The sequence below is a fragment of the Pongo abelii genome, chromosome 19, assembly GCF_028885655.2.
Source record: "Pongo abelii isolate AG06213 chromosome 19, NHGRI_mPonAbe1-v2.0_pri, whole genome shotgun sequence".
NCBI classification, from domain to species: domain Eukaryota; kingdom Metazoa; phylum Chordata; class Mammalia; order Primates; family Hominidae; genus Pongo; species Pongo abelii.
Window position 1 is genome coordinate 34,888,472 of NC_072004.2, and position 22,811 is coordinate 34,911,282.

Consider the following 22,811-nt stretch of genomic DNA (forward strand, 5'->3'; position numbering starts at 1 on the left):
TTCACGCCATTCTCCTGCCTCAGCCTCCCGAGTAGCTGGGACTATAGGCGCCCGCCACTACGCCCGGCTAATTTTTGTATTTTTAGTAGAGATGGGGTTTCACTGTGTTAGCCAGAATGGTCTCGATCTCCTGAACTCGTGATCCGCCCGCCTCGGCCTCCCAAAGTGCTGCGATTACAGGTTTGAGCCACCGCGCCCAGCCGTGTCCTACTTTTGATGTCTTCTCCTAACCCTCCTACCTTGGACAGGATCTAAACTTTGTCTGCTATTCTGCTGCCCCATCCTCTTCCCAGACTATGAAAAGAGAGTTTCAGTATGACACTTGGCAACTAACTTAAGGGTGAAAAATGGCATCTAATTACTTCTTTGGGTTTCTACTTTTTTTTTATTTTAATTTTTTTGCCTTTGCGAACTCTTAATTATTTTGCAGCTCATTGATACATTTTTAAAAATGGTTCTTGATATGTATTCCAGAAGTTTTTGTTGTTTTCTGGTTCTTGTCAGCCCATGTTGCCGGAAATAAAATTCTTTCAACTTGTTCTTTAACAATTTACAGTATCCATATATTCCTTCCTGTTCCAGAGGCAATAGAGTGAGAACACACACTTAGGAGCCAAGCTGGCCTGAGATTAAGATCCACCAGCAATGTGACCTCAGTAGCCTATTTACATTCTGAGCCTCAGCTTCTCATAGGGTTGGTGTGATAATTAAATGAGGTAATATATGAATAACACTTAAAACAGAGACTGACACTGGTAAGGATGGACTTTCTTGTTATTACTATCTGAAAAAGTTGAAAAATTATGAGCCTGAGTAACAGTTATACATCTTACCCAATGGTTGACTAACCTCTGGTCCCTGGCTACCCCGGCCCCCTCTACCATGCAGTCACCCACACCCATGCTTATACTGATGGAGGGGAGTCAACTATGAGCTATTCACTGGATGACAGGCCCAGCTACTGTCACAGATGTGCCCCAAGTCCAGGACAGAATGTTAGCAGATAGCTGCTGGTCTGAGGAATGTCATCATCACATAAGCCTGAGTGAAAACACAGCCCCTTTACTACTAAGAAATCTGAAAATAAACGAACATAAACAAACATAATTTTAAATTTTGTATTTTTTATGATGTCATTTGTCCCAACAGCCATCTGACATCAATAGCCCTGATTACTAAAAGTCTCAACGTTATAGAAATGTTCTCCTCCTTTTTGAAAACCATATTTATTTTCCCCCCACAACACAGCGCTATCTGCAAAGCCTTGAACTGATAACATAGCTCGGGGCTAACTCTGTCTTAGCAGAGTAGCAGCTGAAAAAAGAAGACAATTCTTAACAAACAGGGAGATCAGGAATGCTCACTTCTAAAAACATTATTTATTCAGGGCAAGTGGTATTTCTGACGTGCGAATGAAGCTTAAACTTCAGCTTTAATTTATAAGAATTAGGAAATGCAGATTAAATCTCTGATGCCATATTGTGAATTCAGTAAAAGTTGACTAAGCTACGACGCAAAGACAGATGTTAGCTATCCTACGCTTATTATTCTGGAAATTTAATGAAAATTAAACAAGAAGACTCACAGAGTATGAGAATTGTCCCCCCGTCTTTACAGTGTTGTTTTCAGCCTCTGTTGCCTGAAACATTGCAGAATAATTCAGATTTTTTTAACCCCACCTTTTTATTGAGCAAAACCAAAGTACTAAACTTATAAATGTGAAAAAGGATGTTGGGTTTAAAAAGAAAAAGCCTCAAGACATCGAGCCTGTTAGATATTTTAAATGTGAAGATTGAGAAGGAACGCACTGTTGCTAAACAGAATTACAGGATCATGGTCAATTTATAATCTTTTCCATATGGGATTTGAATGTTCTGATATTAGATACGATGTACGTACTTTATTTATATAGTACCTCCCGAGAAGAAAAAAAAATCAATATTGGTTTATACAGTATTTGGCGTGCTATTGACATATGCAGCGATGTATACGATGTCAGAGCTAGAAAATAGCTTAGATACGATTTGGATTCAGCGCCGGGCGGGTCCGCCCCCGCCAAGCCCCGCCCCATCCCCTCCCCCCGCCTCGCCTCATCCCGCCCCCTCCGCCCCCCGCCCCCTCCGCCCCCCGCCCCCCGCCCCCTGCCTCTCCGCCCCCCCCGCCCCGCCCCCTCCTCCCCGCCCCGCTCCCTCCTCGCCGCCCCGCCCCCTCTCCTCAACCCCGCCCAGCTCCGTCTAGTCCTCTCCGCCCCGCCCCGCCCCCGAGACCTGCGCTGCGCGCCTGGCCGGCGGGGCTGGCTGTTTGAGGACTGCGTGTGGAGCTCCATAGCCGGTGTCTGAAGTCGTCAGTTTACTGCTTGTAACGAACGTAGCGATCACTGGGAACCTGGAAGTAGAGACTCCTTTCTGCCGTCCCTCCGTCCCTCGGGCTGCTGCGAATCCCCCCGCCGGCCTCCAGGACTCCGTGCTGACAGAACGCCCGCACCGGTCCCGCCGCCCCAGGGCCCGCTCCGCGCCCGGCATAATGGGAGAAAAATCGCGATGGAAAGGCCCAGCCCCTCGCCATGCAGACGGGAAGCTTGGCCGCACGTGTGATCACCCTTACGCCCCTTGGAGTTTCACCCCCTCTTCGCGGGCTCCAACAGCCTGGGTCGGGGCCTCCTTGTCCTGTGTGTGCCTCTCGGCCGCAAGAACACAGTCCCGAGCCCCCGCGAGCCCGCAGGCCTCCCACCCGCCGTGCACAGGCTGCACTTCTGCGCCCCAGCGCTGCGCCTGCGGGACCATCTGGATCACTTTTCCATTCTGATGACGTCCTATACTTCGTGGCTGCAGGCTCCTCAAGCCCCAGGTCTGTGCAGAGAAGAGCAAAGCAGCAGATCCGTGCCACAGCTTTCTGGAACACCCATTTTACTACCAGATTTGGAAGGAACGAAGTTAAGTAATTTTCAAGGTAAGTAATTAAAATTTTACGATGAAAAGGCTAGAAACTCTTCTGCTGGTAATAACTGTCAGACATATCTGCCTGAAATGTCAGACTTTTTCTGAGAAAAAAACTGAAAACTTGTTTCCCATTATTTTAAATAGGAAAAATTATAGGGCACAGCAAGTCAATAGAAAAAAAACCTACCAATTTCCTAACTCACAATGAGGCAGTAGGTTTAAGTTGCACATAAGTTAGGATGTAAAATGCTTAAATGTTGCCACTTGGTCACCCACATTTGATATGGTTGTTAACATGCAGTTGCCTTGGATGCAGTAGCTATGGCTTGAGACCAGCAACATCCTTTTGCTGAACCTCCCTTTGTCACCTGAACCTCCCCTTTGTCAACACACCAAAGCTTTTTGAAGTGACTGTCATGATCCTGATGGTCTACCAGTTGTTTCTGGAAGCAACATGTGGCTTTTTCCAGCAAACTATTTAGTTTAAAATGCTGTAATTTTTGAAAGCTCAAACATTATGTCTACAACCATCAGCCAAAAAATTTGAGACAGGTTCTTGCTCTTTTGCCCAAACTGCACCACGAAAGGGGCTCCAGCGATCCACCTGCTTCAGCCTCCCCAGTAGCTGAGACCACAGGTGTGTGCCACCATGCCTGTTAATTTCTAAATTTTTTGTAGAAACTACATCTCCCCACTTTGCCCAGGCTGGTCTCGAACTTCTAGACTCAAGCAGTTTTCCTGCCTTGGCCTCCCAAAGTGCTGGAATTACAGGCATGAGTCACCAACCGCACCCAGCCTGAAAAATGATTTGTGAGATAAATAGCTGCTATACAGTTTAGATATTAAAAACTAAGATGTGTTCTTCCAGGAAAGTAATAATTTCGGATATATTCTGTGTCACATCCTGTATGATGAAATAGATGGCAAAAAAAATCCCATTTAATTTAAAGATGGAAGCTGTAACTTCAAGTAAATTTGGAGCTGAGGAGTCCTTTCGGGCTATGACCCCAGAATTCTGGGGTTCTCTGTACCGATTTTTTGCTAGTGTCCACACACAAGCATTCCTTAATGCTGTGCGTTAAACAAATAGACCTTCTTTAACCCCAGATTTCTCTCCATTTACCATCTGTTTCTCTGCTCCATGCAACTGCCTCACCTCATGTCCTCTCTTGCACCCACTCCTCTCTAGCTTTCCTCCAGGGTACTTTGCTGAAACGACTTTTATCTCAGTCATTTAGCTGCATTTGACACAGACGATACAATTGAGGAGTTCCACCCTTTCTTCTGGATTTTAGGGACCTTCCCTCCTGGATTCCCTCTCACCTTTATCTTCATCCTCCTGCTCCTCCTCCACCAGATCTCTAGTGATCCTCTCAGAATGATCCCACACAGTCTCATAGCTTTAAATACCATCCATCTGTTGATAACCACTAGGCTTGGGGCCTCTTCCCTGAGGGGAGCACCAAGAGTCATCCCTGACTCCTTTCCCTTCTCCCCCAACACCCATGCAACCACACAGCAAGTCCTGTGGCTCTTGAGTGCAACCAGCATCTTGATTCACCATCTCCATTTCCACAGCCAGTTTCAGTCACCTTCCTCTCCTACTGATCTACTGCCAAAAATCCTCCTACTGCCAAAGATCCTCCAACCTCCCTGCATCCTGTCTTGCCCTGCTACAGTCCAGCCTCCTCTCAAGCATCCAGAGTGATCTCTTGAAAATGTTAAAACATGATATAGGCATACCCCCAACCCTGTGTAAACTCTGCCACTGTCTACTCATTGCAGTGAATAAAAGCTCAGAGAACCTGGTGCCTGCCTCTTCAGCCTCATCTCCTACCCTTGCTTGTTCTTGCTTTGTGGGTCAGATTTTCTGGTCTCCAGAGGTGAATACAATTTTAACTGACAAATGCTAGATCACAGACTCTATCTACAGCATAAGGCATGGAAGGAAAAGTCTGAGAGAATGAAGGGCCAGAAAAGTTTGTTTAAAAAAAAAATAAAAAGCACAGGAAACTGGAAACATAACTAACCTGTATGTATATACTTAAAAGAACATGGTAACAAAATGAACTCTTTAGAAACTGAGCCAACAGACTTGCAAACAAATAGAAATACCTTTGGTCCTACTCTGAAAACAAAAAGAATCCTTAGTGAGTATACAAGAACAAAAATTGTACACATTTCTGGGTCATAATGCAATAAAACTAGAAATAATTGAAAGACAATTTAAAGATGTTCAGCTTCCTGAAAATGTTAAATTATCCTTTTAAACAAATTAATGCCTACATCAGGGTGCAAATCCAAAACACAAATACCTTGCCTATAAAAATATATTTTTGCAAACAACAGTGTATCGGGATGTAAGGAGAGAGCTCACTGACTCAGAAGCTCCCAGAGTGACCAGATGTGCTCATGGGAACTGGAGCACTGCCCTGGAGTCATTTGACATCACCTTATTACAAGTAGGAACAGCCATGCTGGGAGATGCTCAGATGCCAGTAATAAGTCAGAGGATTCCCTCCTGAACGGGACCTCCCAGTCCTCTTTGGCACAGGGTTCCAGGCGTGACCACAAATCCATCGGTGAGGGCTTTCAAGATCAACCTACCCTCAGGCAGTGGAGTGGAAACTGGCACTAGCAGCTACAGTGGAAAAAATGAATGGCCTCTAAGAATATGTCATCTGCCCCATGCAAAGACTCTGGATCCCAGAAGTCCTCCTGGTAAGGTCTCAGAGCCAGACAACTTCATTTCCTGTCACCTGGGCTGCTCTCCCTCTGACAGCTATGGAAATTGGTGAAGCACAGGAACATATTGGAAATGGCAATGATGTGCCATGCCAATGTGTGGAAGTGTACAAGTTAAGTAATATTTTAAAAACAGAACACACAAAAGTTTGCACAATCCGACCAAAGCTCTGTCATGTATGTTTCTAAACAAGTTTGGAAGAGAATTTGGAAATGGCTGAAATTTTTTTATAAAGCTCATGTTTTTAGTTTGTTTAAATGTAAAAGCATACACTTAGAAACAAGTTAGTATGTAAAAATTTTTAATCTTAGCTATCTGGAAGCTTCAAATACCTAGAATGAGGCATTTCCCAAAGGTCTCTGTAACTTGAATTTTACCGTAGTTTGAAAATTCTTGCCCAGCATAATGGCTAACACCTGTAATCACAGCACTTTGGGAGGTTAAGGTGGGCAGATCACTTGAGCTAGGAGTTAGAGACCAGCCTGGGCAACATGGTGAAACCCCATCTCTACAAAAAATTTAAAAATTAGCTGGGAGTGGTGGCACTGCCGATAGATACAGCTACTCAGGAGGCTGAGGTGGAAGGATCCTTGAGCCCGGGAGGTCTAGGCTGCAGTGAGCTGTGATTGCACCAGTGTACTTTAGCCTGGGCAATACTGCCAGACCCTGCCACCTCCCCTAAAAGAAAGAAAACTATTAGTTCATAGTGCAGCTGATGAAATAATATGCATCCACAAAGAAAGGGGCAATCATAATATGTATATAATTACTCAGTATTAAAATATTGTGTATAGTATTACATGTATTGAATACCTATAATGAATGGGGCACTGCTTTAAGCACTTTATACTCATTATCCCACAAGAATTCTCTCTCCAGCAGGTCTTAGTATATTCAATTTAAAGGCTAATTAGTAAGCAATGTATAGAATTGAATAAGAAACTACTTAAAACATAGAAGGCTCTCGAAAATACAATGTGGAATGAGTAATGCAAGTTACAGAGATACACAGCACATTTATAGAAAGTGTAAAAACTTACAAAGTTAAGCAGTATATTATTTAGGGAAACAATGTATTATTTAGAGATATTATTATGTAATAAAAGTATAATGAAAGTCAGGGAAATAATACTTTTTGTAAAGCTTCAGATGAATGATTGTCCCAGATGGGGTTACATTTCAGAAGGGCCAACCATGCAGACGGCTTCAAATGTAGTGGTGTAGGTGATGGGTACAATTATTTATTTTACTTTTATGTGAGTCTGTGTATGTGTGTGTGTGTGTGTAATTTTGTATGTATAAAATAGTTCGTAATAATTTTTTTTTTTGAGTTGGGATGTTTCTCTGTCTCCCAGGCTGGATTGCAGTAGCATCATCACGGCTCACTGCAGCCTTCACCTCTCAGGCTCAAATGATCCTCCCACGTCAGCCTCCTGAGTACCTAGGACTACAAGTGTGCACCACCATGCTTGGCTAAATTTTTTAAATCTCTTGTAGAGATCGGGTCTTACTCTATTGTCCAGGCTGGTCTTGAACTCCTGGCTTCAAACAATCCTCTTGCCTCAGCCTCCCCAAGTGCTGGTATTACAGAGTAAGTTGCTGTGCCCAGCCTAATTTTTTTTTATTTTTAAACAGCTTTATTGAGGAAAAATTCACATACCTTATGATCTGCTAGGGTTTAATATAATCACAGATATGTGCAACCAAAACCGTGGTTAAGTTTACAACATTTTTGTTAGTCCTGTACCTTTTAGCTATCACTCTGTTCCCCCCACCGCCTACCCCAGCTGTAAGAAACCACAAATCCAGTTTCTGTCTCAATAGATTTGTCTTCTCTGGGCATTTCATATAAATCGATCCATATAAGTGTTTTTTCATGTCTGGCTTCTTCACATTTGTCTCATTCCAGAAGATGTCTGAATTTTTCCACAACTGGGAACACTAAGCTGTGGGGTGAATTTTTGGTTCCCAAGTGAATGTGAATGAGGCAGAGTGGAAGGAGAGTTCTTTTACTGAGGGAACGGGAAAAGAACCAATGAAAGAAAGAGATCCAGCAGGAGGGGAGGGAGGAAGCAGGGTGGAGAGCTGCTTGAAGCAGATGAACAGAGCTCTGGGCCATGACAGCAGAATAGAAGGTGCAGTGCAGCGGGGTGCAGGTCCTGAGGGGGTGAGAGGGGGAATGTGGAAAACAGGTCATAAACTCTGAATTCCAGCTGCTGGAGCTGTGGGTCCCAGGGGCCTGGTTATCCCCTCACAGGCAGGAGCTGGAAAGTGGGGCTCTGCTCAGGTCCAGGAAGGAAGTGGGTGCACGGGTGGTGTGGACATGTGCATGGAAGCCCACAGTGCCCACAATGTGAGGTCAGAACTTCAGGGAGAACCTGCATTTGGGATCCAAGCTGGTTGGAAGTATTCTTTCATTCAGCAGCCTTCTCATTAAGTGCCTGCTGTGTGACAGACACTGCAGAGCACAGAGATGCAATCTTACCTGTCCCAGCCTTCCAGGCACTGGGGTGCCACACACTTTCAAACAACCAGCTCTCGTGTTTCATAGAGCAAGAACTCACTCACTACCACTGGGACAGCACTAAGCCATCCCTTCCAGGGACTTACCTGGAAGGCTGGGACATGGTTATTTTCCATCTCCCCATGGTTCATGGAACTGTATTCTGCATAGAATGGGCAAAGTGCAACTATCATTGATTAGTAATTGAAGAAACAAAGATTTTACCTTCATGTTTTTTACAAAATGCAATATCTGAGATGTAGCATTCTATATCTTTGGCTTCTTTAATGTTAGCTATACAGACAAAATAGAAAATGAAAAAGAATTTTCCAATATTAAATATTCCCATTGATGTCTGTATTAGTCTATTTTGTGTTGCTATAAAAGAATACCTGAGGCTGGGTAATTTATGAAGAAAAGAGATTTATTTGGCTTATGATTCTGCAGGCTGTACCAGCCTGGCACCACCATCTCTTTCTGGTGAGGACCCTAGGAAGCCTCCAATCATGATGGAAAGGGAAGTGGAGCAAGGAAGAAAGGAGGTGGGGTGCCACATGCTTTCCAACAACCAGCTCTCATGTTTCATAGAGCGAGAACTCACTACCACTGGGACAGCACCAAGCCCTTCCTGAAGGATCTGCCCTCAAAGACCCAAACACCTCTCACTAGGCCCCGCTTTCAACATTGGGAATCAAATTTCTTTCTTCTTTCTTTTTTTTTTTTTTTTTTTTTTGAGATGGTGTTTTGCTCTGTCGCCCAGGCTGGAGTGCAGTGGCATGATCTCAGCTCACTGCAAGCTCTGCCTCCTCAGTTCATGCCATTCTTCTGCCTCAGCCTGCTGAGTAGCTGGAACTACAGGTGCCCACCACCATGCCCGGCTAATTTTTTTGCATTTTCAGTAGAGACGGGGTCTCACCATGTTAACCAGGATGGTCTCGATCTCCTGACCTTGTGATCTGCCTGCCCCGGCCTCCCAAAGTGCTGGGATTACAGGCTTGCGCGACCACACCCGTCCCAGGCCCTGCTTTCAACATTGGGCATCAAATTTCTTTCTTCTGTTTTGTTAAAGAGATAATCTCACTCTGTCACCCAGGGTGGAGTGAAGTAGCACAGTTATAGCTCACTATAGAAGCCATGGCTGAGCTGAGCCGTAGCTTACTGTGGCATCCAACTCCTGGAGCTCCAGAGGTCCTCCCACCTCAGCCTCCTGAGTAGCTGGGATAACAGGCTCAATCCACCATGCCCAACTAAGTTTTTAATTTTTTGTAGAGACAGGGTCTCACTAGGTCAAATTTCAACATGAGATTTGGAGGGGACAAATACTCAAACTGTATCAATGTCAACAGGTTTTTTTTTTCCTCATAAAGAGTATCTATGTGTTAGGAACTTTAGATGTTTAAAAAGTGGTGGGGGGGAAGAAATATATAATAAGGGACACACACTTTATAATTTCCTCACATTTTAAATTACTCCAATAACTAATACATAGATGGATTTATGGGTCTGGAATTTTTTCAGTGAGACATTTGTTTATAATTAAAATGTGGATTTTATCTCCTTATTCCTTTTTAATTCAGTCCCAGGCCTGAGCCACCATCAAAACCTTCCTACATTGAAGCTGGGGTTTTTCCCTGAAAATGTTGCTTTTTAGGAAAAAAGGAGGCAGTTGCCTTGAGCCAGCTGACCTAGGCCGCCATGCCGCTCTCACAGAGGGGTGTTATTCAGTGGGAAGTTTTGCTCCCTGCATGGCACCGCAGCCCCTCAGCCATGAACTCAGCAAACACTGTCCAATTTTGCCCCCAGTAACAAGCACGGGGGAACATCACAGGCTAGTACCCAGTGTGAACTAAGTCTTGGGAACTTACTGGAATTGTTGGAAGATATGTCCCTTTTTAGTAATGCACATGGCTGTAAATATTAGGTACAATTTGATTTCAGACTCAATTCATCATGTGTTTTGGCTCAGCTGTGGCCTGCATATGGTGTTGCTGAAATAGAAATGAAAATGCTGGTGAGCCACAGAAAGAAAAATCCTGTGTTTTCTGAAAGCTTCAAACACCTTTGGCCTTGTTCCTTAATCACCTGGGAGGAAGAGAACCTACAAAAACTGGAAACGCAGTGGCCAGCAACCAGCCCTTGAGAGGCTTGCTGAGCTGTGAGGGTCTGGAGGAGGAAGAAGCTCTGCATTGTTTCTGCAGCCCCCGTGCAAAACAATGTTGAATTCCAGTGTGATATTGAAATGAATGTATTTTATTGTAATGTTAAATCTTAAATTTTTTATTAAGTCCTTTGTTCACAAATGGAAACAACAAAATGACAAATTATTTAAAATTTTCAGATTTTATAACCTTCCTGTCCTCTAGCAAAAAAAAGAAAGAAAGAAAGAAAGAAATTTGATTCCCAATGTTGAAAGTGGGGCCTAGTGAGAGGTGTTTGGGTCTTGGGGACAGATCCTTCAGGAATGGCTTGGTGCTGTCCCGGTGGTAGTGAGTGAGTTCTTGCTCTATGGAACATGAGAGCTGGTTGTTGTGAAAGCACGTGGCACCCCATCTCCTTTCTTCCTTGCTCCACTTCCCCTTCCACCATGACTGGAGGTAGCCTGAGCTTCGGAAGGGAGGCAGTCCTTTAAGACAGCCGTGTCCAATATAAACAATATGAGCTATGCCTGCCTGTAGTTTTAAATTTTCTACTAGCCAGGTTAAGGAAACTAAAGAGAAACAGGTGGAAGTGATTTGTAATAATATAATTTATTTGACCCAATGTATCCAAAATATTTTAATGTGTGATCAGTGTAAAATTATTAATGAAACATTTTACATTTCTTTGTCCTAAATCTTTAAAACTCACTCCATATTTTACACTTCTAGCATATCTCAGTTCAAAGCAGCCAGATTCCAGATGTTCTGGAAGCTCTGACTCCCTGAACTCAGGAAGGTGAAGGGCCTGAACCCCACTTGTCTGCCAGGAGCGAGGGAGCTCCCCCTCCCTACCCACATCTCTTCCCAGTCCCAAAGGAAGAGAGAGTGCCCTGAGAGAGCAGGGGCTGCCAGCAGGAGGTGGCCACAGGTAGGCCACTGCTGCCCATCTGCTGCTTGGTGGGGCCATTCTCCCCTCCAGAGATCAGAGGACAGCGGGATCCCAGGAGGTGGGACCTGTCCACAGCCTTGACCTCCAGAGTTTAGATTTGGAGGGAATAGATTCCAGACAAACGCCTTACCTTGCTATTTGGCCTTTGCCCTAGTGGTCAGGCTGTCATCTATTTCCTCCTGTGTTGTGCGATACTGTGTGAGTTTTAAGCACATACACATCTACATGCATTTCTTTATAATTCAAGGGACCCAACTTCTAATAAGGGGAAAAGGAATTCAGTACCTAGACAGTCCCTATAGTGTGCCAGCTAACTTGTAGTCAGCATGTTGTTAATCCTGGCATCCTGTCAGCTCTGGGTGTGTTAGTTAGCTGTTACTGTGTAATGAGCCATCCCAAAACTTATTTAGCTCATGATTGAGCAAGTCAGCAATTTATGACAGGCTCCTGCCATAAATTACTTACTATACCTATAAAACCTGCCGTACCTTTATAAGGTATAGCAATCTTCATGTGTGTGTATGGGAGAAGGGGGTCAGCTGCTGGTGACCAGGAAGCTCTGCTGTTGAGAGTGAGTTGACTGTGGACTGGGCAACTTTGGTTCTCTTCCCCAAAGTGTTTCATCCTCTAGCAGGCTAACCTGGGCTTGTTGTCATGGAGATGGCAGGGTTCTGAAAGAAAAGGAAGAAGCATTCAAGACCTTTTGAGACTGGGCCCAAAACTGCCAGCTGGATCCAAGTCTTGGGAAACAGATTCTAACTCTGGATGGGAGCAGCTGTAAAAGCGCATTGCAAAGGGTGTAGACACAGGGAAGGTTGAAGAAACACGTATAAAGCACTCCACATGTTTGGAAATTCTTTTCATCCCATTTTGGTATTTGTAGGCTATTACTGGTCTTCAACACAGACTAAATCAAAATGCTGTGCCCAAAACAACCTCTTACTCTGAAAGCAAGTGATGTAAAGATAGATCTGCTGAAAAGACATTTCCTCCTGCTGCACTTTAGTCAAGCAGCTGAGCACATCTTGAAGCCGTCCTTTGATTTTAACAGGGCAGAGCTGTTTTCTAAGACTGCCCACCACCCCTCCCCACAAAGCTGAGATGCTGCAATGAGGCAAATCCCAGCAGCACACAAGGAAATCAGGCACAGCTAAGGTTCTCACCCCTGATGCACCTTATAATCACCTGGGTGGCAGGGGGCTTTTAAAATTCCCAAAACCCAAATTGCAACAGACCAGTGAAATCAGAATCCCTGGGGTAGGATCCAGACATCCTTGCTGTTTAAAGCTCTCCAACTGGTTACAATGTGTGGCCAGAATTGAGAACCACAGCGTGAAACCAACGTCTTTTGATGAACTAGTAGCAAATGGTTTCTCAAACGAATGTGAAGTCTTTGCTGCCGAGCTGTAGCCTTTCAGTCTTACTTGCGTTATTTACATTATTTACATACTATCTTTTGCAGGACTTGACCTCTGCTCCTCATTTTGTTTCTGATTCAACTCAATTTCACAAGTACTGAGTGCATACGATGTGCAGAACACCGTGCTAGTTATTGTGGCCTTGGTTTGGGGAGGAGTTTGCTGGGAAATAAAATCACATCATCAGAAATAAGAGTCTTGCTACTTACCAAATTGAGGCAAAAATGGGAAGACCTAGGGGGTCTCACCCAAGGGTTAGGACACTAATAGATACATCAGAATATTACAGTTCATCTGCTGATGCTGTGAGTGGAAGTGTCCCACTTTGAAACAAAAAATGCTGCTGTTACTCTGAGATATTAAGTTTTGTGTGCAAATACGTGATATTTAAATATTTTGTTGATATATAACATGCATGTAGAAATACATGCATAAAGCATTCACTTAAGCTCAATGTATATTATGACAAAATTGATACACGTGGGTAACCAAGAAATAGAAGCAGCCTCACTCATGTGGCCCACAAGCGCTTTCTCCCTCCCTCCTCTTCAAATGTACCAGTGTCTTAACAGCTGACATTACAGATCAGTTTTGTCTTTCTGTGCAAGTCTTTTCGTTACAGAAAAATTTAAATATATAAAAATTGAACAAAATTGTATAATAGAGCCATGATCCAGCTTCAACAGCTAATAATCATGTGCCATTTTTGTTTCTTCTGTACCACAGCCCTTTCCCTACTACCCTTCATTTTATTTTTTTTTTAGTTCTTTTTTGGTGAGGTAAGATACACATGCATTGAAAGGCACAAATCTTAATTGTACAGCTTTGAAAAATAAATACACCCATATAACCTTCACCTCTTTTCAGAATGGAATATTTCAATCATCCCCAGAAAACACCCTCATGCTCATTCCTAGGCAATTTTTAACTTCCCCAGAGGAAAGTACTGTCGTGGGGTTTTTTTAACCGTAAGTTCGTTTTACTTGAAATCATACAATATACATTTTTATGTCCAGCAGTCTCAGCATAATATTTGTGAAACACCTCCATAGTGTGTGTTTTAGTAGTTTGTTCCTTTGTATTGCTGAATAGTATTCTGTTGTATGAATGCACCATGGTTTGTTCATACGTTTCTCTGTTGATGAATATTGGGTTATTTCCTGTTTTGGGCTATCATAATAGTAAAGGTCTATGAACATTCTTTTACAAGTACTTTTTTGTATTGTTTTATTCCTTTATTAGCATTGAAGTGACACATTTTTTCATTTTTTAGCAGTTGCTCCAAGGATTACAATGTGCATCATTAACATTCTCACAGTCTAGAATTAATATTGTACTATTACAGTGAATGTAAAATAGAAAAACTTGCTACAGAATAGTGCCATTTATCTCCTATCCTTTGTGCTGTTGTTGCTGTAAATTTTACATCTGCATGGCATAAACCCCACAACACAGTGTTATATTTGCTTTAGTCATAGATCTTTAGATGAAATTAAGAGGAAAAAAAAGAAAAATATATAATAAATATTTGGAGGGAGATGTTTTGAGGCCACAGAAACATACTGTTTCTTCATCCAAAATTTTTGCATTCGTTGATGACTCTTTCCTGCAGTAATGATTACTGTGGTGTTCTAGTGGTAGTTTTCTGTTTGTGCTCCTTCAACATTTATTACTTGGAATTCTTCTGCAAGGAAGATTTGTCTTTCCTTCCTGATTTATTTAATGTTTTCTATATCAGTATGGACTTGTGGATATTTATTTTATATTCTTGGTTACAGTTTAGTGTTGTTATAGTTGTTTGCCACTCACATTGTTCCACCTTGAGTCATAGCTCTTCCAGGTTGGCTTCTTTTGACATGTCCCCACCGTTTTATGTTTTTTAAAAGCACTTTCTTATTTTCTGGCACTGCAAGTTGCTCTAGTCTCATCTCGTGTTTTTCATGGCAGGCCTAGAATTAGTCATTTCTCCAAGAAGCCTTGGTTTCTTTTATAGGAGAATGGTATTTAGAAACCAGGATCTGAGTACTGGGTGTGCTCATTAATACTGGGATATCACTGCTTCGAGGCCCTCTCAGCATAGTTTGGAAACACGTGAATGTTTCCAAACATGTATGCATGAATACAAACTCAGCATCTACCTATCTACATCTGTCCATCTAAACAGATACATTAAAATAGACATGGGTTCATACTGACATTCCTAAGTCCAGTCCAGCACCTTAGGGTTTATTCTAGCATTCTCCATTTGTTTATTTATAACTCTTTCATCTACAGAGAGAAACTGGGCTCTAATTTTCTAAAATATATTTGCTAACATGGAAAATCATTTCAGAATTGCTAACCCATATCCTGAAACAAATTTGCCAACCAGAATACAGTATGTTTGTGTGCAGTTCTTGAGTCTTACAGTATGCAGTCAAAACAGTATTTTCCAAGGTTACTTAGGTGAAGACTTTTTTCCCCCACATTCTTCAATATGGGTTAGTCAATATTTTTAATTCAGTAAAATTCATTTGTCACCAACTGCATTCCATCTGACCCACCCACCATCTTTGTTGATTTTTAAATTTATATAGAATAAAACTCATTCTTTGTAACATACAGTTTCATGAGTTTTGACAACTGTATGGAGTTATACATTCACGTTCACAGTAACAGAACTGTCTCATCACCTCTAAGATTCTCTATTCTTGATGCCTGTTTGTAGTTAACCCCTTCCCCAACTGCATTATTTGGCAACCACTAATCATTTTCTATCCCTGTAATACTACCTTTTCTAAAATATCATATAAATAGAATTATAGAACATATACAACACAGATGAATCAATTGGGTTGTTTGTTGTTGTTGAGTTGACAAGAATCGCTTGGCGATATATGTGAGAGTTTATTTTGGGGCTCTCTAGTCTATTCTGTTGGTCTATATGTCTGTCTTTATGCCAGCACCACATTGTTTTGATTTCTGTAGCTTTGTACTAAGTTTTGAAATCAGGAAGTATGAGTCCTCCAACATTGTTCTTTTTCAGGATTGTTTGGACTATTCTGGATCCTGAAATTTTATATGATTTTAGGATGAATTTTTCTGTTTTGCACAAGACATCATTGGGATTTTTACATTCTTGGTTTAGTTAATTCCTAAGTATTTTATTCTTTTTGATGCTATTGTAAATAGAATTTTCTTAATTTCCTTTTCAGATTATTCATTATTAGTATTTAGAAACACAGCTGATTTTTGTGCACTGATTTTGTATCCTACCATTCAGCTGAATTTGTTTATTCTAACAGGAGTGTGTGTGTGTGTGTGTGTGTGTGTGTGTGTGTGTAATCTTTAGGGTTTTCTACATCTAAGATCATATCATCTGCAAACAAATATAATTTTACCTCTTTCTTTTCAGTTTGGATGCCATTTGTTTCTTCTTCTTGCTTAATTGTTCTGGCTAGAACTTCCAAGCCATTTTGAATAGAAGTGTTGAAAGCAGGTCTCCTTGCTCTGTTCCTATCTTAGTAGAAAACCTGTCAGTTTTTCACCATTAAGTATGATGTTAGTGTGTGTTTTTCATATATGGTCTTTATTATATTGAGGTAGCTTCCATCCCCTCTGCATTTGCTGAGTGTTTTTTCATGGAAGGGTATTTAAATTTTGTCAGATGCTTTTTCTACATCTGTTGAGATAATCATGTGATTTACCACTCCATTCTCCTAATGCAGTGATGTTTGAATGTTCAACCATCCTTGCATTCCAGGAATAAATTATACTTGGTCATAGTGTATAATTATTTTAATATGCTTCTGAATTTAGTTTGTTGGTATTTTGTTGAGGATTTCTGCATTGATATGCATCAGGGAAGTGATACGTGTCTCTAGTTTTCTTGTCTACTTTTTTTCTGACTTTGGTATCAGGGTAATGCTGACCTCATAGAATGAGTTTAGAAATGTTCTCTGATTTTCAGTTTTTTAGAAGAGATGGATTAGTGTTATTTAAATGTTTGATAAGATTCACTAGTGAAGCCATCTGATTTAGGGCCTTTCTTTGTCAGAAAGTTTTTGATGACTGATTCAGTCTTCTTAGTAGTTATGGGGTCTATTCTAATTTTCTGTTTTCTCATGATTCAGTCCTAGTAGGTTTTGTATACCTAAGAACTTGTCTATTTTATCTAGACTGTCCTATTTCTTGGCAAACAGTTGTTTATAATACACCTCTTATAATTCTTTATTTCCGTAGAATTTGTAATAATGCCCCACTTTTATTTTTGGCTTTGAGTCTCTTTTTCTTAGTCAATCTAGCTAAAGTTTTGTCAGTTTTGTTCACCTTTTCAAAAACCAACTTTTGGTTTTGTTTATTTACTGATAAGGAGGGATTTATTTCTGTCATATACTGTTGGTTGTTTATATGCCTTATAGCTTTTTTGTTCTTCATTTCCTGCATACTGTATTCTTTTGTATTTAATTGATTTTTTGGTAATGAAATGTTTTAATTTCCTCATTTCCTTTTGTATATGTTCTATTGTGTGTGTGTGTGTGTGTGTGTGTTTGTGTACCACCATGAGATTACATTTAACTTGCAAGTTTATTCATTTTATTCAATTGTATAAACATACTGTAATTTATTTATCCATTCTGCCCTTGATGGTCCTTTAGATTTTTTTTAATTATTGGACTTTTTTTTAGAGCTGTTTTAGATTTACATGAAAAATGAGTGGAAAGTACAGGGAGTTCTCATATATCCAGTTTCCTGCCCACATGCCCTGTTGTTACCCTTACAGTCTTGCCTTGTGGTACATTTGTTACAGATGATGAACAATGTAGAAACATTATTATTAACTAAAATTCACTAGAAGTCACTCTTTGTGTTGTACCTTCTATAATTTTGAGAAATGTGTAATGACATGACATGTATCCATAATTAATGCAGCATGCAGAATAGTTTCACTGTCTTAAAATACCCCTTGTGCCTCAGCTAGTTGTTCCTTTTTTTCACCCTCCCCCTCCCACAACCCTGGCAACTACTGCTGTCTTTACTGTTTCCATAGTTTTGCCTTTTACAGAATATCATGTGGTTGGAATTCTATGGTATATAGCATTCAAGTGGGCTCCTTTTACTTACCAATATGCATCTAAGTTCCTGTGTGTCTTTTCATGGCTTGTTAGCTCAGTTTTAAATCAAGGAATAATAGTTCATTGTGTGAATCCACAACAGTTTATCCATTCACCTATTGAAAGGCATCTTGATTGCCTCCAAGTTTTAGCAGTTATGAATAAAGCTATCATAAACATTTACATGGAAGTTTTTGTGTGGATATAAGTTGTCAGCTTACATATGATAAGTGTATACTTAACTTTATAAGGAACTGCCAGGCCAGGCACAGTGACTCACACCTGTAATCCCAGCACTTTGGGAGGTTGAGGTGAAAGGATTGCTTGAGCCCAGGAGTTCATGACCAGCCTGGCCAATATAATGAGACCTCATCTCTAAAAAATAAATTTAAAAATGAACCACGTGTGGTGGTGCCTGTTGGTGTTAATATCATTGTTATGCAACCTGCTCTAGGAAATGACGATCCTGTGTTCTCTAAGATGAACCTAATGAGAACCACTCAAGTCAGTAGTCACAACCCATCATTAGCAGAAGCTCAGAAAATAAGATGTTAAATGCCTGGCCATTAAGTTTTCTTATCTTTATTTCTACAGAATCATCACCCCTGCCCCATAAACATGAAAGAAAAGACAAGAGAAGCACCCCAGAAGAGAAGGGGAGAAGTGCCCCAGAAAAAATCATCCAGTCTCTGAAGTTTGCCCAGGTGGGCACAGGCCAGCCAGCCTCTCCTCTGGTTGCCCAGCCAGCTACAGGCTGTCATTTAACCTTCCGCCCAGCATGCTTTTGAGTGTGCAGAAGTGCTGCATGCCCTCTTCTTTGAAAACCTGTTGAGCAAATGCCTCTGCATTTTATGCACCTTCAACTTCCACAGCCAAAGGCCCCCAAGACCAAACATGCTGTGCACACAGAGCAGCTCTTTGTGTCCCACTCCTGGCCGATCTCCTGCATCATCTCATTGAGCTTCATTGAACTCCACAGTCTGCATGCTCTGTGGAACTCAGGGTCTTCATTTTGCATGGAACTCAGGGTCTTCATTTTCCATGGAACTCAAAGTCTTCTTGCTCTGTGGAACTTGGAGTCTCCTGGCTCCATGGAACTCAGGGCCTTTGTGCTCCATGGAACTTGGGGTGTGTGTGATTCATGGAACTCAGAGTCCTTGTGCTCTGTGGTACTCAGAGCCTGCGTGCTCTGTGGAACTCGGGGTCTGCATGCTCCGTGGAAAGCACCAGGATGCACTTGATCCCCCACACCCACACACACATCCTTCATTTTATTCCTGGCCCTCACCTGTCCACCTTGTGAGGCTTCTTCACCCCCACTCTCCTTTGAGCTTGTGCCGGGTCTTTTGGACTGGCCTGAAGCATGGGTGTTGGTAGGAGGGAGTGGCTGAGGTCATGCCTTCAGGCAAATTCTGCTAGTGTGGCACCTGATGGAGCTGCCTGGGGAGGATGTTTCCTTGGAGGACGCGCCCTGGCAGCCACTGGCTTCTTATGGTGCCTGCACTGCTGCTGCTGCCATGGGGGCACCACAGGGCCACACTGGGGGCTGTTCTGGAATTGGTGGTTTTCATTTCCAGGTTAGGTAGGGACTGGCAGGCACCTTGGCTGTCCTTGTGGCTTCTGCCCTGACCCTGGTCCTCCCCAGGCTGCCGATTTTCCAGGCTGCTGCTCTTCCAGGAGGAATTGAAGGTGGGAATGGCTGAAACCTCAGCTTTGGATTCGCAGAGACTCTAGGCTGTGTCATGCAGAAAGGGAAAGGATTGCAGATGGTGGTGGCATCAGCTGAAGGCAGGGGATTCACTGTGATGCTGGAGCCGTTCACGCTGGGATGTTTGCATACAGCCCAGGTTCAATTCGGTGGCCCATCAGCGAGTCCTGGATTCAGTCTCACTCGCAAGCCATGGACAACATGAGCTCAATTTGCCAGGACTCTTGGGGTTAGGGAGAGCTCAGCGTCCGGGTGGCTCTGGTTCCTTCTCATGCTGAAATTCTGCCGGTGTTCCTCCATGGGGCCCTTGTGGGTTTTTCTGAGGTGCCCCTCTTGCTGGAGTCGAGGATGAGAAATGTTTTCAGTGGGTTTTCACCCTCCGCACATATGTAAGAGGTGTTGTGTTTCATTCCTGTCAGTATCCATTGCTGCAGCTTCCTGAAGTTGTGTCTGTTAAAAGGCAGGGACCCGGTGTCCAGGCTACAGAGGGTGACTCCAGGTTCCACAGCACCACTGTGGACCAGTGTGCCTATGACCTTAGGAGAATTCCCAGATAGCACAAGGGGGCTGCCCCAGAGGGTGTTCAGCTTGTTGCCAACAGTTACTGAAGCCAGAGTCTGCAACCTTGATGTTCAGGTCAAGCAGCCAGAAACTGTTCTGGCTTTAGGTCCCTGTGGACAATACCATTCTCTCCTTCCCAGGCTGCTGATGTCCTGGGTTGCTCCTCTTATGGTAGAAGCTCAAGATGGAATGGCTGGAGCTTGGCTGCCTCCGGTTAGAGCCTGGGCTCTGTATTGCAGACATCACCTGGCAGAATTCCTCATGGGCCCCTTTTGTCGTGAGTGTGACTGCTGGGGCCAGGGTTGTCGTGGGTAGTAAAGGTATTTACCAAGACAACTGTGAGTAAAGAAAGGCAAATTTATTACAGAAACTATGAAAATACATTGCAAGAATGCAACATGCAGCACAGCAGAGAAGGGGCTGTCTGCAAAGATAAAGGGCTGGAGGGAAGTTTTCTAAGGTTGTGCTGGACGGGGCTATGTGCCGGTGAGCTTGTGCTATATGCTAAGAATATGTTGGAATAATTTTAACTGCCAGGGCTTTCCTCTTCTGGTGCCTGAGGGAAATGCCCTGCTGCTTTTAGCTGTCTTGTAACCCACGCGCCTTTTCATTTCCGAAGTTGCAAGATAACGGCTGTGGTTTTTCACACAAAAGGGTTGCAGACTGGGTTAGGTCCATGTTCCGCCAACCTGGCTCTTTCCCAGTTTCAGTTAACTTAGTGGTTTACTAGAGCCCCACACCTTTCTGTTTCATATGGCCATGATCCAGGAGGTAATCCGTCACCTCCCCTCCACTAGAGTGCTCCATGGCCAGGGGTAATCCTCACTTCTCCTCTGCTGGAGTGCTCCATGGCCAGGGTTAATCCTCACCTCTCCTCCACTAGAGAGCTCCATGGCCAGGGGTAATCCTCACCTCTCCTCCACTAGAGTGCTCCATGGCCAGGCAGTGTTTCCTGCGTCCAGAGCACCTCAAACACTTTCAGTGTTGTGGCGACTCAGGGCCTTCACCATACAGACTTGGCAGCGTAGTCTAGAGGCTGGAGGGGCTCTGTGACTCCCATTAATGATGGTCACTGCCACGGTTTCCCCAAGCAGGATGTGCCGGGAGAACTGCTCCATGTTGGCTCAGCAGAATGTTATTATAGGTGGCTCAAAAAGAGAGGGAACAGGGCTTCTCTAGATTATTTCAGGGAACAGCTATTATTTGAATGTTAATTTAAGACTATTTTATCAATTAAAAATGTAAGGCCCAAGAAACTTCATTTAGGAAGAATGAATAAATTGAATGAATACTGTTAAACTTTATGCTTCTTTCAACAAATATTTTCTGCTCCTCTCTATGAGTCAGACATTGTGCTAGATACCATAACATAGAAACATAGTGTCAATCAAATATGGTGTGGGCACTGTATATCAAATTTAAAAATAAAATAAAAGTGCTATATAAGAAACCTCTCAGTGCCCTGGAGGCAGGGTCCAGAGACATATCCTGTGGATGACTGGGGCTGAGGTTTAAGGGATGAGCGTCGGTGATGAGACGGATGGGAGAGGGCACCTAGGAAAAGCGTCTTCAGGCAATTGTGGTTCAGTGAGCTGCAGCCGTCGCGGCAGGAGAGTGAGGAGCACGGCCTATCTGGTGATCTGCTGTGGTTATGTTCTGCAAACTTGCCTCCGGGTCCTAAAGTATTGCTTCTGGGGAAACACAGGGTAAGGTTCCTGCAAGCCTCTGGTTGCAATATTTTCAACTGCCAAGGCACCGTTCATGTTCCATGGCTTCATTTTCCAACATCCCTGTAAAACCAGCCAGTCCCATCAGTGTTGAAAACTGCTCTCCACATACCCTTTTCCCATAGAGTACTTCCTGACATACAGAGCTGCCGCTCCTGAAAAGCTAACACTTTCCATGCCATGCTACCTTTTGAAAGGTGCCAGCCAGGCAGCATTAGCTAAGGCCGCTTTTTGGCTCTCTTCACAACAGTGCTGCCCGCTGTGCTTTCATTGGTCATCATCTCATGAAGTCACAAATGTAGCTGCTTTTCCATGGTTTCGCCACACACCAGTGGTGTTAGTTTTGCACTTTCTGGAGCAGCCTCGTGTACAGGTTGGTGAAACTCCCCTTCCTCTTTCTGGATGCACTGTAGTGCTTGTCATTAGCGTTGAACTCACAATTTGCAGCACTAGAACCCACACCTGAACCAAGCTTGGCTAACAAGTGTTTTCTCTGTAAGGCACATCACAGCCTTCTTGCTCATTAGGACACTAGACAGCGCTTCAGCATTATGCTTAGAGGCCGTTTCAAACAGTGAAATCTCCAACAACAAGCTCAAAACTGCAAAAAAAGTGGTACTATATAGACCATGAGAAGACTGGTTTGCAGGTTGAGAGTAGGAACAAGAAGGCAGCATGGGGCCCTGCATGGCCTCTGCTGGGAGGCCGATGGCTCAGATTGTTGCCCTGCTCTGCACATGTTTTCCTGTGGCTGTGAAAGCAACACGAGTATTGATTTGGGGGTTAAAAGTACATTTTAACAAGCAGACAAGTTCACAATTATGAAATAGTGGCTAGTGAGGACCACCCCCATGCTGGAGCTGCAGACAGAGGCTGTTGTGAGTGCGAGGTTTTCTCCTATCCCGGGAGCTTCTGGTTGCCACCAGCACCTTGTAAGCCAGGGAGTGGTGTCACCTGTACTGTAGCAAAAGCACCTTTTCTCAATGTGAAGTATGGCTTGAAGAGAGGAAGGTGGAAGACTGGCTGGAA

The 22,811-nt window shown here is 43.1% G+C and overlaps 1 pseudogene; it reads left to right on the forward strand.

Moving 5' to 3' along the window:
• The first annotated feature begins 2,523 nt into the window (after positions 1 to 2,523).
• Positions 2,524 to 21,512, forward strand: LOC129051249 (putative uncharacterized protein LINC02693; annotated as a pseudogene).
• The last annotated feature ends 1,299 nt before the right edge of the window (positions 21,513 to 22,811 follow it).